The sequence below is a fragment of the Ursus arctos genome, unplaced genomic scaffold, assembly GCF_023065955.2.
Source record: "Ursus arctos isolate Adak ecotype North America unplaced genomic scaffold, UrsArc2.0 scaffold_14, whole genome shotgun sequence".
Taxonomy (NCBI): domain Eukaryota; kingdom Metazoa; phylum Chordata; class Mammalia; order Carnivora; family Ursidae; genus Ursus; species Ursus arctos.
In genome coordinates, this window is record NW_026622808.1 from 66,615,770 (window position 1) to 66,632,401 (window position 16,632).

General features: G+C 36.1%; 1 protein-coding gene across 6 annotated transcripts in view; it reads right to left on the bottom strand.

Moving 5' to 3' along the window:
* The window catches only part of TMCC1 (transmembrane and coiled-coil domain family 1), a 232,902-nt gene that overhangs the window by 124,759 nt on the left and 91,511 nt on the right, over positions 1–16,632 (bottom strand). The gene's annotated exons all lie outside the window — the stretch shown is intronic.

The following is a 16,632-nucleotide window of genomic DNA, read 5'->3' on the forward strand; positions in this document are numbered from 1 at the left end:
CAAAAGAAACAGCTCAGAGTGAATTAAGAGGTATGAAAATGACAATCTTGAGGACAGTTGCAAAGATAAAAAATATTTTGCTATCGTTTGCCAGTCTCTTCCTATTTATTTGATTCTGCTGCCAGACAACCGGTGTAAGGACAACGCTTCATTTTAGTGAAATTTCCACTCTTCACGCTCCTCTCTGAATTGTTCATTACTCCTAAATGATTTTAAAAACTGACCAGGGCAGAACTTTTGGCACATATTAATTTTCCTTGCTCTAGTGATTCTCAATTCCCTGTAAGCATGATTATGCTTATGTTACATATAGCCTTTGTTAGAATGAACCTACTATGTGCAGTCCCTGTGTTAGGCATTTCACATCTACTTTCCTATTGATTTCTTAAACACCCCTGTGAAATATGTATTAATACCCCAATTCTTCAGATAAGTAAAGCAGGAATAGTCTCTCTAAAACATCAGTATTACCATGAGGAAACCATATAGTGTTACTAATTTTTTTCCTTTGGGAGAGAAAAGTGAAAAATGAATTTGAAAAGACAGATCTTGGGGCGCCTGGGTGGCTCAGTTGTTAAGTGTCTGCCTTCGGCTCAGGGCATGATCCCAGGGTCCTGGGATGGAGCCCCACTGGGAGCCTGCTTCATCCTCTCCCACTCCCCCTTCTTGTGTTCCCTCTCTCGCTGGCTGTCTCTCTCTGTCAAATAAATAAATCTTAAAAAAAAAAAAAAAAAAGAAAAGACAGATCTTTTATACAATGGTTTTTCTCAACTATGCTCTTATCACACACTCCAGTTTCCATTTATCACCAAATATGATGCACAATTTTAAAAACTTCACCTAAAATATCACACACCTATTTCACAATACCTTAGGAAGAGTACAACAGATGTCAAGTAACAGGATGCCACAGCTCCAAAACGAATCACTCTAACCAAAAAAAATATATATATAAATTTTATTCCAAAAATCTTAAATGGAAAATGGTTGAACATACTTAAACTATCTGTGAAATTCCAAAGCTAAGAAAACTTTAATCAACAACTATGACTGAAAGTAAAGGCTCCCTCATATCTAAGGTTCAGAATATGCAATGTAACCTAATACTTAAACTGATTGTATCTTAAGTCCAAGTGGAAGATAGGCTGACAGAGAACCGGAGTTCTGTGTGTTTTCTGTTTTGTTTTGTTTTGTTTTTCAAGGGTAAGAGTACCAGTACTTCCATCTTTTTCCTACACAGAATGAAATTGAATCTCCTGGGAATGAAGGAAGACCTAATGAGATGCTGGTGTGGAAATAAAGTTCCTTACAGAAAGACATACTGTTTTAAATATAAACATGAAGTGTTTCTGATATAATCAACTAGAATCCCAGATAATTGCTAGATTGCAAAGAACTGCAAGATTCTTTCTAACCCGCACCTCCCAAAGAAAGGAAAGAGGAAAAGGAATTAGAAAAAACTGTCAAAAGTCTACACACCTAGGTACACAAAAAAAATCAATCATGAATTGAACAGGATATAAATCGTCAAAGTCCCAGATACACAAAAAGACTCATGGATTAAGAGAATGGTGTCTTCATTCTAGGAGGACCTTACTCATTTTTTGCCTATTAAAATAAAGATAAACCTCTAATTGTTCAAATGCAACAAGACCTGTTAAAAATCATTTGAGTTATGATTGTGATCCAATCCTTGATTAGACGACAAAAAACTGAAAAGATCTTCAATAAACATAGCCGTTAGGGGAAAAATTAGAATCTCTGAATATGATCTATTTTGAGGTGTCTGGCAGCAAAGGATGAAAATAGTAGACCAAAATCAAAGATTACAAAAGAATAGCTAGAAAGACAGAAATATATAACCTAGAGAAAAATCAACAGCTCTGCAATCATTCTGTTATTACTCCAAGACCTGAATAAACAATGTCCTTTCAGTAATCTGTGATTGAAAATCCACGACCCCCTTACTCTATATAGAAAGACAGGCACTGTCCATGGGGTTCTTAATCTTTAGATCACACATTCTTTAGGGATCTGTTAAAAGCTATGAACTCAGTCACTGGAGTGACAGACATAAAATTCATGAATAGACATACACAGTGCTTTTGACCCAATTCCAAATAGTCAATGGATTCCCCTAAAGCTTGTCCACACACCCCATTTTAAGAACTTCGTTAAGTTCCCTTGGGGTGCCTGGGTGGCTCAATAGTTAAGCACCCGACTCTTGATTTTGGCTCAAGTCATGACGTCAGGGTTGTGACATCAAGCCCTGGGTCGGTCTCTGAGTATGGAGCCTGCTTGAGATTCTCTCTATCCCTCCCTCTCTATCCCTCTGCCCCTCCACCTGGCTCACTCACGCTCTCTCTCTCAAAATACAAAACAAAACAAAAGTGAAAAGAAACAAAAAACCTCTTGTTCCCATCATAACTAAAAAAGAGATGAACATCAATCACTAAGCAATCCTGTCTTCTGCTTTCCACCGTAGGTAAGAGTTTTAAGTAGATTTAGGAACCAGAAAAAAAGTCTGCCTTTGACATGTTGGCCCCAGCGCCCCATACTTTTCCTTACTTGTTTGTCAAATAATAATCTGCTTCCAAAGCCACAAATAATCTTTAGGAAATGGCACTTTATTTGCTTTAGTTTTTACTATCTTTGTAGAAAAACAAAGATAAATATTTTATTCTCCTTATTTTATCCATCATATATAACCCCACACTAGGGATAACATTAGTACTTATACATTGTCCCACCTATGTATAAACATATGTATGTATGATTAACTGGACTATACTGCTTTCTGATTTACTTTATCACTTAAAAAGTCCAAAAACAGGGTAGCCTGGGTGGCACAGTCAGTTAAGCAGGCGGCTCTTGGTTTCAGCTCAGGTGGTGATCTCAGGGTTTTAAGATCAAGCCCTGTGTCAGGCTCAGCATTCAGTATGAAGTCTGCTTAGATTCTCTCTCCCTCGCCCTTTGCCCCTCCCCCCACCTCTCTAAAATAAATAAATCTTTTAAAAATGAGGGTTACTGGAGGGGAAGTGGGGGGGATTGGGTAATTGGGTGATGGGCATTAAGGAGTGCACGTGATGTGATGAACACTGGGTGTTATACACAACCTATAAATTACTGAACACTACATCTGAAACTAATGATGTACTATAAGCTGGCTAACTGAATTAAAAAAAAAAATCTTAAAAAAAAAAGTCCAAAACAACAACAGAAACGTAAAAATACCTTGCGTAAATATTTATGAAACTTAAATAATCATCCCAATTTATCTGGTTTCTATATTTGAAACACCTGTCCGTCCCCCCTGCACCAACTTCATTCTTAAAATTGTATATAAACACATTTTAAAATAAATTGATATTAAAGTTGTATACTACTGAATATCATGTTAATACAAACTACAGTTTTACAGAGAAGTAAACCGAAGTTCAAAGAGGTTTTCAAACTTGCCCCTAAATCACGGAGTTGGTATTAGCGTCGGAACTGGAACCCCAAACACAAATTTCACTACATTGTTGTTCCATTACATCACGCTTCCACTTACTTTTAATAATTTAAAATGCACCAAAAACAAACACTAATTAAGATATTCATGTAATAAAGTTCTTCTGAAACTGAATAATTATTCTATTTTTAAAAATGTGAACCTTTACACTTTGAGTGAGTCTCCCTGAAGCTTGGCACAACTGAAGAACTCTTATAACACTATTATATTAAATAAATCATATTGTTCAAACTTCATTGTGGATTTTAACCAGAGTCCTGTGATAACCCAGAAGTAAAAGGAGCCAGAAGTAATAGTGCCAGCTAGCTACCAGTCAATAAACCTAAGCCTAAAAATTTAATAGGCTTTCATTAAACAACGCCATGTCATTTCAGAAAGCCCCCCTTTCATTCACGCACTAAACAAGTATTTATGACACCCTTTACTTTTAAGGAGGTCACAATCTAGTAAGGAAATAGAAAACTTAAACAATTGTCATTAATGTGGCAAGTGCTACAATAGCAGGGACAGTAATGACAAAAGGAGTGATGAACTTTTATGGGACAAAAAAAGTTTCAAACCCGGAGTCTTTAAGGTTGGAGAGGTATTTTGCAAATGGACAAAAAAGGGGAGGGGCATTCCATGCAAGAGAAAAAATACAAGTTAAGGACGCAGAGGTGTGATTCAAGTGTTAAGTAAAACTTAGTTTTTCACAGCAACAAGGCAATTATGTTGTTAGCCTGTACAGAATATTTTTTGTTTGTGGAATGGGAATGTAGACTGTAACAAAATTCAGTTATTCCTCCTTTCTAAATTGCACATTGGTTTACCATTTTTCTATAAACTGCCCAAATGGGAATAGCCCAACATTAACAAATGTTATAGGTTCTCTCTTTATAGAAGTTATGACTCTTGTAGTTACTGTCTGCCTTTAAAACAAGGAAGAAGGACATCTACTTTCAAAAAATTTAATAAATAATGCTGTCAGCTTCAGACTCCCTCTGGCAACAGGCCCCTTAAAATTATATGAGATTTCTATCTTGCAAAAACAAATTTCACTTGGCAATCCCATAATAGTAACAATACAGATCCCATATTTTATCTACATAGAACAGATTAAGTAACGTGTAGTTATTTATAAAGGTCTAAGCCACTGTCAACATAATTAACCCTGAAGGTAGTACATTTTACTAAGTAGTAAAAAGTTAAAAGATGCTGATTATCAAAAAATTTGAATACCTCTTGTATTCAATTCCATTAACTAACTCATTGTGATAGCTGATTTAAAGAGCAGTCAACCACATCAAATAGCATTTTTATTTTAGTGAACTAGGCATGGCTCTTTCAAATATGCTAAGTTAAGGTTGCCCCCTTTTTATATCAGCAATATTTTAGGATTTGCATTTATTTCCTCCAAAAAATTCATGCCATGTATCACCTGCAGTAAATGCATACAAGGAAGAGGGAAAGAAGAAAAGATAGAGGAGGGAGAGGAAGAAAGTTTATTATGTGCTTACCAAGTGCCAAACAACTAACCAGACTACTATTTACTATGTTGTAAAGAACACTCAGTAAGATTATAAATATGGAATAAACACCACAAAAACAAGTCCTTAAAACAGTTTACAAGGTGTTCCACGTGCTGGTCCTTGCTTTCCCTCTCCAGATATCTCACACTACTTTACACTTAACTCCAAATTTCAGCTTAGACGTCTGTACCTTTAGGAAAGCCTTCTCTGTCAACCCTCACCAACCCCTTTCTCCACCTCACCTTCCTTACTACACCAGGCGCCCCATCAAGCCCCTTGTTGGGCACCAGCTCAGCAGGGAGATGGCTTGAGATTCTCTCTCCCTCTGCCCCTCCCCCCACTTGTGTGCTCTCTCTCTCTCTCTCTCTCTCAAATAAATAAATAAGTCTTTAAAAAAGAAAAAGAGGGGCGCCTGGGTGGCACAGCAGTTAAGCCTCTGCTTTCGGCTCAGGGCATGATCCCGGCGTTCTGGGATTGAGCCCCACATCAGGCTCCTCTGCTATGAGCCTGCTTCTTCCTCTCCCACTCCCCCTGCCTGTGTTCCCTCTCTCGCTGGCTGTCTCTATCTCTGTCGAATAAATAAATAAAATCTTTTTTAAAAAATAATAAAATAAAAATAAAAAAGAAAAAGAAAAAGCTACTACTGACCTTCTGACCATACATCAGGAGAATTATCTCCTTTTGGGCTGCAGTAAAAAGCAAAACCACAGATAAGGGGGCCTGCTTTATTGTAATCTGTTTCGTCTTCATCCCCCTCATCAAAACAAAAGTTTCTTAGGGACAGGGATCCTAATATGCTCATAGGGGTATTCTGGCACCTACTAGCGCCTTAAATATTTATTGAATAAATGGCTTAAAAATATAAGGCAGTGTTCAATGGCTCTATACAACTTCCAAAGTTTCTAAGACATTCTGGGGTTCCTTCTCTCTCCATCAACCATCTCCCATACCCCCAAACTCCCTGATCTTTCCACCTAATTAAATTCTACTTACTCTTCAATGCCACTTTTGTGGAATTAATTCTATTAACCATTTGTCAATTATTTATTTCCCATTTATGAAATACTCTTTATAATTTAGTCTTTTCCAAAAAAAAATTTCCTATGAAAATTCAGAAAATACAGTAAAATATAAAGAATAAGAAACTTTGTTCAGGGGCACCTGGGTGGCTCAGTCAGTTAAGTGTCTGCCTTCGGCTCAGGTCATGATCCCAGAGTCCTGGGATCAAGCCCCGCGTCGGGCTCCCTGCACAGCGGGAAGCCTGCTTCTCCCTCTACCACTTCCCCTGCTTGTTTTCCCTCTCTTGCTGTGTCTCTGTCAAATAAATAAAATCTTAAAAAAAAAAAAAAAAAGAAAGAAAGAAAGAAACTTTGTTCAAAATATCACCATACAGAAGTAACTACTACCAGTGTTTTGATGGATTTTCATCTGGGATTCTTCTTGTTCTTAAATTATGTAAGTAATATATGAATGCTTAATTGTTGTAACCACTGTTATCAGATTATCCTTCCTTTACAATGAACTTTTATACTATTTACCTATAAAAGTATGCAATATTATCTTCAGGTTAGCTTGGTTTGTTTCTTAACCCAACTAATATCATAATATACATATTAATTAAAACTGCCCTTGCTATGGTCTTAATGTTTGTGCCCTCCCAAAATTCCAATGTTGAAATGCTAAAGCCCAATGTGATATTAAGAGTGGGAACTCTGGGAGGTACTACACTCATCAGATTGGATTAGTGCTCTTGTAAAACAGATCCCACAGAGCTTCCTAGCCCCTTGCAACATGTGAGGACACAACAAAAAGTCTACAACCTGGGAGAGGGCCCTCATACCATGCGGGCTGATCTCAGACTTCCAGCCTCCAGAACGGTGAGAAATAAAATTCTATTGTTTATCAACTATCCAGTCTGGTATTTTGTCATAGTGGCCTAAACAAACTAAGATACCAGCTTTTAAAAATTCAAGAATTTACTGAGAAAATTTTGTCGGAATATACAGATCTCTACTATTGCTACATAATATCCCATAGTACAGACAAAACAGTTTATTTGGTTTAGTGTTTTATTTAGTTTATTTTTCTTGATGACAATTTAAATTATTTCTCGTTTCTGCTAGTAGAAACAATACTGCCCTGGTACATGCCTACTTTTGGACATATGATATTTTTCCTCCAGAACAGATACTAAGATATGACCCAACCCATTCAAGGTCCAGCCCTAACTCATTTTCTTCAGAAGCCAACCCTGTCCACTTCAGTTCACTGTCATTTCTGCTTTTGTGTAACTCATAGTGATAGTTCTTGTACTTTTGTATTTGCTACTCAGGTCCTGTACTGTTACTTAATTTTTTAAGCATTAAGCATAGGATTACATCTTATACTTTCTGTATGCCAATTGTACAGTATCTTAAACAGAGTAGACACTTAATAAATATTTATGGAATGCTCTGAAAACCTTAAAAGAAACCATAATCTTGTCTGATAGGATAGATATGTAACTGTTCTATTACCTTATTTCTTTATTCCAATATAAAAGATTACACAAACTCTAATGTTGAACTATTACTGGGATTGTACTACACAAAAAATAAACAAAACACAAAGGAAAACAGTGAAAAAGGAAAGGAGAGAACAAAAAAAAAAAAGCTGTAAGATATATAGAAAACCATTAACAAAACAATAGCAAGTCCTCCCCTATCAGTAATTACTTCATATGTAAATGCATCTACACAAAACCTGAACACAGGTGTATGTATACAGCAGCTTTATTCATAACTTTATTCATAACTGCCCAAACTTAGAAGCAACTCAGATGTCCTTCATCAGGTGAATGGGTAAAATGTGCTATATCCAAACAATGGAATATTATTCAGTGATGAAAAGAAATAAGCTACCAAGCCATGAAGACACATGGAGAAACCTTAAATGCATATTACTGGTAAAAGACGACAATCTGAAAAACTGCATATTGTACAATTCCAACTACAGACATTCTGGAAAAGGCAAAACTATGAAGACAATAAAAAAAACAGCAAAATACTGATTAACTTTAATAGTGGACACATGTCATTATACATTTGTCCAAACCCACAAACACCAAGAATGAACTGTAATGCATAAAACGGGCTTTGGGTGATTATGATGTCTCAATGTAAGTTCATCAAGTGTAACAGATGTAGTAGGGGATGTTAATAATGGAGAAGGCTATGCATGTGTAGGAGTATAGGAACATGTTGAAATTTGCTATAAATGTGGAACTGCCCCCCCAAAAATAAATCTTTTGGGGTACCTAGGTGGCTCAGTCAGTTAAGTGTCTGCCTTTGGCTCAGGTGATGATCCTTTGAACTCCCTGCTCAGTGAGGAGCCTGCTTCCCCTCTCCCTCTCCTTCTGCAGCTCCCCCTGCTTGTGCGTGCTCTCTCTCCCCCTCCCTATAAAAATAAATAAATCTTCTTAAAAGATGCAATTGGGATTAAGCACCTCAATCAAAAGATCTGAATGGATTAAAACCACAGGATCTAACTATATGCTGTCTACAAGCAACTCAATTTAGAGCTAAGAACATATACAGGCTACAAGTGAAAGGATGGGAAAAGATAGTACATAAAAGTGGTAAGTAACCAAAAGACAGTAGAAATGGTTATATGAATACCAGACAAAATAGATTTCAAATCAAAATCTGTAACAAGAGACAAAGGAGGATATAATGATAAAGGTCAGATCACCAAGAGAAATCCAACAATTATAAATATTTATGCACCAAACCTCAGAGCTCCTAAATATATAAAGCAAACTGAAAGAATTGAAAGGAAAATTGCCAGCAACGCAATAGGAGATTTCAATACTCCACTTCCAAAAATGGACAGAACAATGAGACAGAAGATCAATAAGAAAACAGATGACTTTAATAACACTATAGACTAATTAGAATTAAAAGACTTAGAACACTTCCACCCAACAACAGCAGAATATATATTCTTCTCAAGTGCACATGGAATATTCTCCAAGACAGACCACAGGTTAGAACACAAGTCTTAACAAACTGAAAAATTTTGAAATCATACAACGTTATCTTTTCTGGTCACAATGAAATGAAATGCAAGGAAAACCAGAAAATCTACAGTTGTGCGGAAATTAAACAACATACTCTTAAACAACCAGTGGGTCAAAGAAGAAGTCACAAGGTAAATTAGAAATGCCTAAAGACAAATGGAAATGAAAATACAACTTATCAAAACTTACGAAGTACAGCAAAAGCAATGCTCAGAGAAACCATTGCAGCAGTAAATGAATACATTAAAAAAGAAAGATCTTAAATCAACAACCTAAATGTACCCCTGACAAAACAAGAAAAACTAAATCCAAAGCTAGAAAGAAATGATAAAGATTAGAGCAGTAATAGAAAATAGAACAAAAGAAAAAGATCAATGAAACTATAGAGTTGCTTTTTTAACAGGATCAACAAAGTTAACAAAGCTTTAGCTAGACTATGCGAGAGCATGAGAGCCAGCATGTGGATGGGTGAGCAGGAGAAAACTAAAGTCAGAAATGAAAGCAGGGACATTACAACCAAATCCACAGAATAAAAAGGATTATAAGAGAATATCATGAACAACTGGTAAGCCAACTAAATGGTTAACTTAGAAAAAAAATGCATAAATTCCTAGAAATACACAATATAACCAAGACTGAATTGTAAAGAAATACTTGGGACACCTGCGTGGCTCAGTCAGTTAAGCGTCTGCCTTCGGCTCAGGTCATGATTCAGGTTCCTGGGATCGAGCCCCGCATTGGGCTCCCTGCTCAGTGGGGAGTCAGCCTCTCCCCTCTGCCCCTCCCCCTCTGCTCATGCTTTGTCTCTTGCTCTCTCTCTCTCTCAAATAAATAAATAAAATCCTTAAAAAAAGAAGAAGAATAAGAAATAGAAAATCTTAACAGATCAGTAACAGGAAAAGAGAACAAACGAATCATTAATCAAAAAGGTCTCAAGGAAGAAACGCCCAGGATCAACCAGATGGCATCAATGAAGCAGTCTATCAAACCTTAAAGAAAAATTACCATGAATCCTCCAAAAACTCTTCAAAAAAGTTTAAAAGGAGGGAACACTTTCAAGTTCATTCTATAAGGTCAGAATAATCCTTCTCCCAAAGCCAAAGACACTACAGAAAAACTACACACCAATATTCCTAATGAGTATCAATGTAAAATTCCTCGGCAAAATAATAGCAAAGTGAATTCAACAGCACATTAAAAGGATTATACACTACGACCAAGTGGGATTTATTTCGGGAATGCCAAGATATTTCAACATATGAAATGTGATTAATGTAATATGCCACAGTAACAGAAAGAAGGAAAAAAATCATATGATCCTCTCAACTGATGTAGAAAAAGCATCTGACAAGACTCAAGACCACTTTCATGATAAAAATACTCAAAAATTATGATTAGAAAGAAACTACCTCAACATAAAAAAAGCCATTAACGGAAAGTCCACAGATGACATCATACTCAATGGTGAAAGACTGAAAACTTTCTAAGACCAGAAATAAAGTAAGGATGTCTGTTCTTGCCATTTCTATTCCACATAGTACTAGAAGTCCTAGATAGAGCAATTAAGCAAGAAAAAGAAAAAGAAGTGAATAAAAGGCACCCAAATTGGAAAGGGGAAAAGTAAAATTATCTGTTCACAGATGACATGAATTTATATATAGAAAACCCTATCGATTTCACACAAAAAGATGCTAACAATAATAAATGAATTCAGGGGCGCCTGGGTGGCACAGCGATTACGCGTCTGCCGCCGGCTCAGGGCGTGATCCCGGCGTTATGGGATCGAGCCCCACATCAGGCTCCTATGCTATGGGCCTGCTTCTTCCTCTCCCACTCCCCCTGCTTGTGTTCCCTCTCTCGCTGGCTGTCTCTATTTCTGTCAAATAAATAAATAAATAAAATCTTTAAAAAATAATAATAATAATAATAAATGAATTCAGCAAAGTTGGAGGACACAAAATCCACACAAAAAAATCAGTTGTGTTTCTATAACTAACATGAATAATCTGAAGAAATTAAGAAAATAATTCCATTTAAAATAGCATCAAAAAGAATAAGATATTTAGGAATAAGCCAAACAAAAAGAAAGACTTATACACTGGAAACTACAAAACACTACAGAAGGAAACTTAAAAAGACACAAGTAAAAGGAAAGATATCTTATATTCAAGGATTGGAAGACTTAATATTGCCAAAGTATTCATTCTACTCTAATCAATCTACAGACTCAACAAAGTCCCCACCAATATCTCTGTGGTGTTTTTTTGCAGAAACAGAAAAATCCACCCTAAAATTCATATGGACTCTCAAGAGGATTCCGAATAGCCAAAACAATTTTGAAAAAGATACATAGAGGACTCATATTTCCTGATTTCAAAACACTTTACAGGGCTGCCTGGCTGGCTCAGTCAGGATAGCACGTGACTCTTGATCTCAGCGCTGTGAGTTCAAGCCCCACATTGAGAGTAGAGATTACTTAAAAATAAAATCTTAAAAAAAAAAAAAAAAAAACCACTTCACAAAGCTGCAGTAATCAAACAACATGGGACTGGAATAAAGACAAAGATCAGGGATGCCTGGGTGGCTCAGTCGGTTAAGCAACTGCCTTTGGCTCAGGTTACAATCCTGAGGTCCTAGGACTGAGTCCCCCATCAGAGCCTTCACCTGCCACTCCCCCTGCTTGTGTGCGTACATGCTCTCTCCCACTCTGACAAACAAACAAACAAACAAACTTTTAAAATACGACAGAGATCAACAGGACAGAATAGAGAATACAGAAATAAACCTTCACGTATATGGTCAGATGATTTTTTAACACAGGTGCTAATAAACTCAGTGGAATAAGGGACAGTCTCTTCAACAAATATTGCTGGGAAAACTAGATGGTCACATGCAAGAGAATAAAATTAGACCTTCATCTTATACCACATACAAAATTTAACTCAAAGGACACAAAGCAAAAAGACACTAATGGAACTTTATTAAACTTAAAACTTTTGTCTAAGGGAAACAACAGAGCAAAAAGAAAATCTCCAGAATGAGAGAAAATGTTTGCAAATCATGTATTTAATAAGGAGTTAATATCCAGTATATGTAAGAACTCCTACAACTCAACAACAAACAGCAATTCTTTAAAAAATGGGCAAAGAACTTAAATATTTCTCCAAAGATAATATATAAATGGTCAATAAGCATATGAAAAGATGCTCAAAATCACTAATCATCAGAGAAATGCAAATCAAAACCACAATGGGGTATCACCTCATACCCATTAGAACCCTTACTATCAAAACAACAGAATGAAAAAAAAAAAAAAAAAAACAACAACAACAGAATGTAAGTGTTACTAAGTATGTGAAGAAATTGGAATCTCTATGCATTGCTGACTGGATCATAAAATAGTAGAACTGCACTACTAGTAAAAGAATATGGTATGGCAGTTCCTCAGAAAATTAAAAATAGAAGCACCATATAGTTCAGCAATCATACTTCTGAGTATATACCCAGAAGAATTGAAAGCAGGGTCTTGAAGAGATATTTGCACACCTCTGTTTATAGCGGCACAATTTACAGTGGCTAAGAGGTAGAAGCAAACCAAATATCCATCAAAAGATGAATGAAAAATAAAGAATGTGGTTATAAATCAAAGGAATATTATTCAATCTTTAAAAGAATGATATCCTGTCACATGCTACAAGGTAGAGGAACCTTGAGGACTTTATGCTCGGTGAAATAAGCCAGTCAGAAAAACACTAAAAATACATGATTCTACTTATATGAGATATCTAATCAAATTGAAAGAAACAGAAAGTAAAATAGTGATTACCAGTGGCTGGGGAGAGGGGGGGAAAGAGAGTGTTGTTTAATGGATGTAGAGCTTCAGATCTGCAAGGTGAAAAAGTTCTGGAGATCTGTTTGCCAACAATTTGGATATACTCAATACTACTAAATTGTACACTTAAAAGAGAGTTAAATTGTAAATTTTATGTTATGTCTTGTTTACCACAATTTTTTTAAAGTGATACTAATTATATTTCTATCTCTTTCCAAGTATGCCCCTTGATTCAGCACTTTTGTTTCCTTAAACACTCCTCTCTTCTTTTCTTGCATTTAGGCATGTAAATCAACCAACAGCTGTCTTTTTCCAGAAAAATGGGATCGTCTCTAAATAATAGGACATTCTCTCCAGATAGAAATGAAGAGTTTTGACAATAACACATCACTGCAGAGCTTTAAATACCCAGTACCAACAACAACAACAAAAAAAAAAAAAAAAAAAAAAGGCTATTGTCAAGAATCCTTATAAATAGACAGACAACTACTCCTTTCTGGTTTGTTCTTTATACTACCTTATTACTTATAATCACACAATGTTAAAAAATAATTCTTTAAAAAAGAATCAGTTTCTTTAGTCCTCATTTACATTTTATTGCTCATAGTCGGCATTTTTAAAAGAACAATCACATTAAAAATAACTGCAACACTAAATGAAATAATTACAATTCTGAGGTTTTGTTCTCTCAAGTGGTACCCCATGCAATTGTTTACGATGCCCAGAGCATGTTGAATATGACAGTATCACAGTCAGAAAGACAAAGGAACAACTCTTCCCTCACAGACTAAAGAAACATCTCTAGCAGTAAAAAATGAGAACAGTATGAATGTCTGGCAAACCAAGCAACAAGAGAAGGTTGTTTAGGATTATCATATCTTTCTACTGAGAGAATCACTTCAGCATAATGAAATGTTATTCTTTATCTTTAGTAATACTTCTTGCCTTAATATCTAAGTTATCTGATATTAACACAGCTTAATCACCTTTCTTTTGGCTAGTATTTGCATGGTATTATCTTTCCTGTCTTTTTAGTTCCGTGTTGCCATTTATTTTAAATTTATCTCAAGAGTTCTTTAGTCTTCTTTTCCTGCTTCTTTTCTATTAATCAACTAGTTTTAACATTCCATTTTATTTCTTCTATATGTTATACATTTTTGTGTTATTCTTTCAGTGGTTACCCAGAAAATAATAGTACACATTCCTAACTTGCTATAGTCTACCTTAACCACATTCCAAACAATACAAGACCTTAACAACAATTTGATTCCATTAACTCTCCTTCATCCTTTTTGCTATTGTTGTTTATTTCTAAAATGTTTTAAGCCTCTCGTGATATTATAATTTTAAAGCTCAACTATTAACTAATTTAAGGAAATACAGATGCAAATTATTTACAAAGTAAACAGAATTAACTAATACTATTCCAGCTATATTGATATTTACTGAAATCCTCTACAGATATATAGCATGGCAGTCAGGTCTTTAGGTAGTGTGTGTTAGTGTTCACATCCACAGGCGTTGTGTATCAAACTGGCACTCCACAGAATTTATAGCTCTGGCCTCAGTAGTGTGGAATTTCTAGAACATAAGAGGGACTCTGATGTAGCTCTAGAACCTAGAAGTTAACACTAAACGAGGACCTCAACTCTCCCTCTTCCACAGCATTAGGCTGTCATTTCATTTCATCCTTTCCTCCTGCTGGAATGTTTCCAAGAACGCTACAGAACAAATTTCTAGGGGCACCTAGGTGGCTCAGTTGGTTAAGTGTCTGCCTTCAGCTCAGGTCATGATCGGGATCAAGCCCCTCGTGGGGTTCCCTGCTCAGCGGGGAGTCTGCTTCTCCCTCTCTGTCCCTCCCAGCGCTCATGCTCTCTCTCTCTCAAATAAATAACAAGGGGCGCCTGGGTGGCTCAGTCAGTTAAGCAGCTGCCTTTGGCTCAGGTCGTGATCCCAGGGTCCTGGGATGGAGTCCTGCATCGGGCTCCTTGCTCAGCGGGGAACCTGTTTCTCCCTCTGCCTGCTCTGCCTGTGGCTCCCCCGATTGTGCTCTCTCTCTCTCTCTGACATATAAATAAATAAAATCTTAAAACAAACAAAATCTTTAAAAAAATGAATTTCTATATTGGACAGAAGAGTCTGTTAACTAAATTGTTAAGGTCCTTTAACTCTGTTATGCTGAATTACACAAAATTACCATTTTTGTAAGCTCAAACTGCTCAAATATTGGCAATGTCACATGGTCCAAAGTAACACTTAAGTGTAATAAGATCCAGGGTTCAGTTAAACTTAATCAAGATTTCCTTTACCCAATCAAAATTTATAAGAGTAAGTTTTAATTTCTAAAATCAAAATTTTTAAAAGATTATTTATTTATTTGAGAGAGAGAGAGCGCACGCGCACGTGCACACTGAGCAGGGAGCCCGCTGCAGGGCTCAATCCCAGGACCCTGAGATCATGACCTGAGCCGAAGGCATACGCTTAATTGACTGAGCCACCCAGGCACCCCTAAAATCAAATTTTAAAAATATTATTCTGTCTACAACATTCTAGGCCAATGAAGTTCATCTTTAGCTATTCAATAAAGATAATCTGAAACAGAAGATAACTACAAAGGTGATTTTGCTATAGAAATGCTGTCCAGAGGCACCTGGGTGGCAGTTAAGCATCCAACTCCTGATTTCAGCTCAGGTCATGATCTCAGGGTTGTGAGATCAAGCCCCACATCAGGCTCTGTGCTTAGCATGGAGTCTGTTTAAGATTCCCTTTCTCCCTCTCCCTCTGTCCCTTCCCCCTATGTGCGCTCAGACTCTCGCTCTTGCTCTCTCTCTCAAATAAATACATAAGATCTTAAAAAAAAAAGAAAAAAGAAAGAAAGAAATGCTGTCCTTTTAGGGGCTAATAGGAAGAAACAAAAGGATTGCAGTCTTTGTCTTTTCTATTTCACAACAGTGGCTCTCTATTTTTTCTATTATAGTTTAAATATGTGCAAGCATGTCTAGGAATTCCTAGAAGTAGATTTATTAGACAGAGAAACTACACATTTTCTTTTTTTCAAATGAGGTATAACTGACACATATATTAGTTTCAGGCATACACCATAACGATCCAATATTTGCATATATTACAAAATGATCACAACAATAAGTCTAGTTAAACATGTGCTACCATAAAAATGTTTTTCTTATAAGAACTTTAAGATCTACTCTTACCAACTTTTAAATATGCAATACAGTATTATTAACTATAGTCACCATGTTGTACAATACACCCCCCTAATTTATTTTAATAAATGGAAGTTTCTACTTTTTGGTCCTCTTTACCTACTCTCACCCCCTACCCCAAGGAACCATCAATCTGTTCTCTATACCCATGAGGTTCGGGTTTTTTGGTGGGGTTTTCTTTGTTCTTTTTTGTTCTTTACAATTGTACATATAAGTGAGATCATACAGTATTTGTCTTTCTCTGGTTTATTTCACTCAGTATAGTGCCCTCAAGGTCTATCATGTTTGTACAAATGCCAAGATTTCATTATTTTTTATGGCTAATATTCTATATATCATATATATGAAACACACTAACACACACCACATTTTTTTTTATCCATTCAGAGACTGATGGACAGTTAGGCTGTTTCCATATCTTGGCTTTTGTTAATTTCAGAAATGAATGTTTTGTTTTGATTTCTACTTTGGGGACAAAGAAGACTTTAGAGGGCATA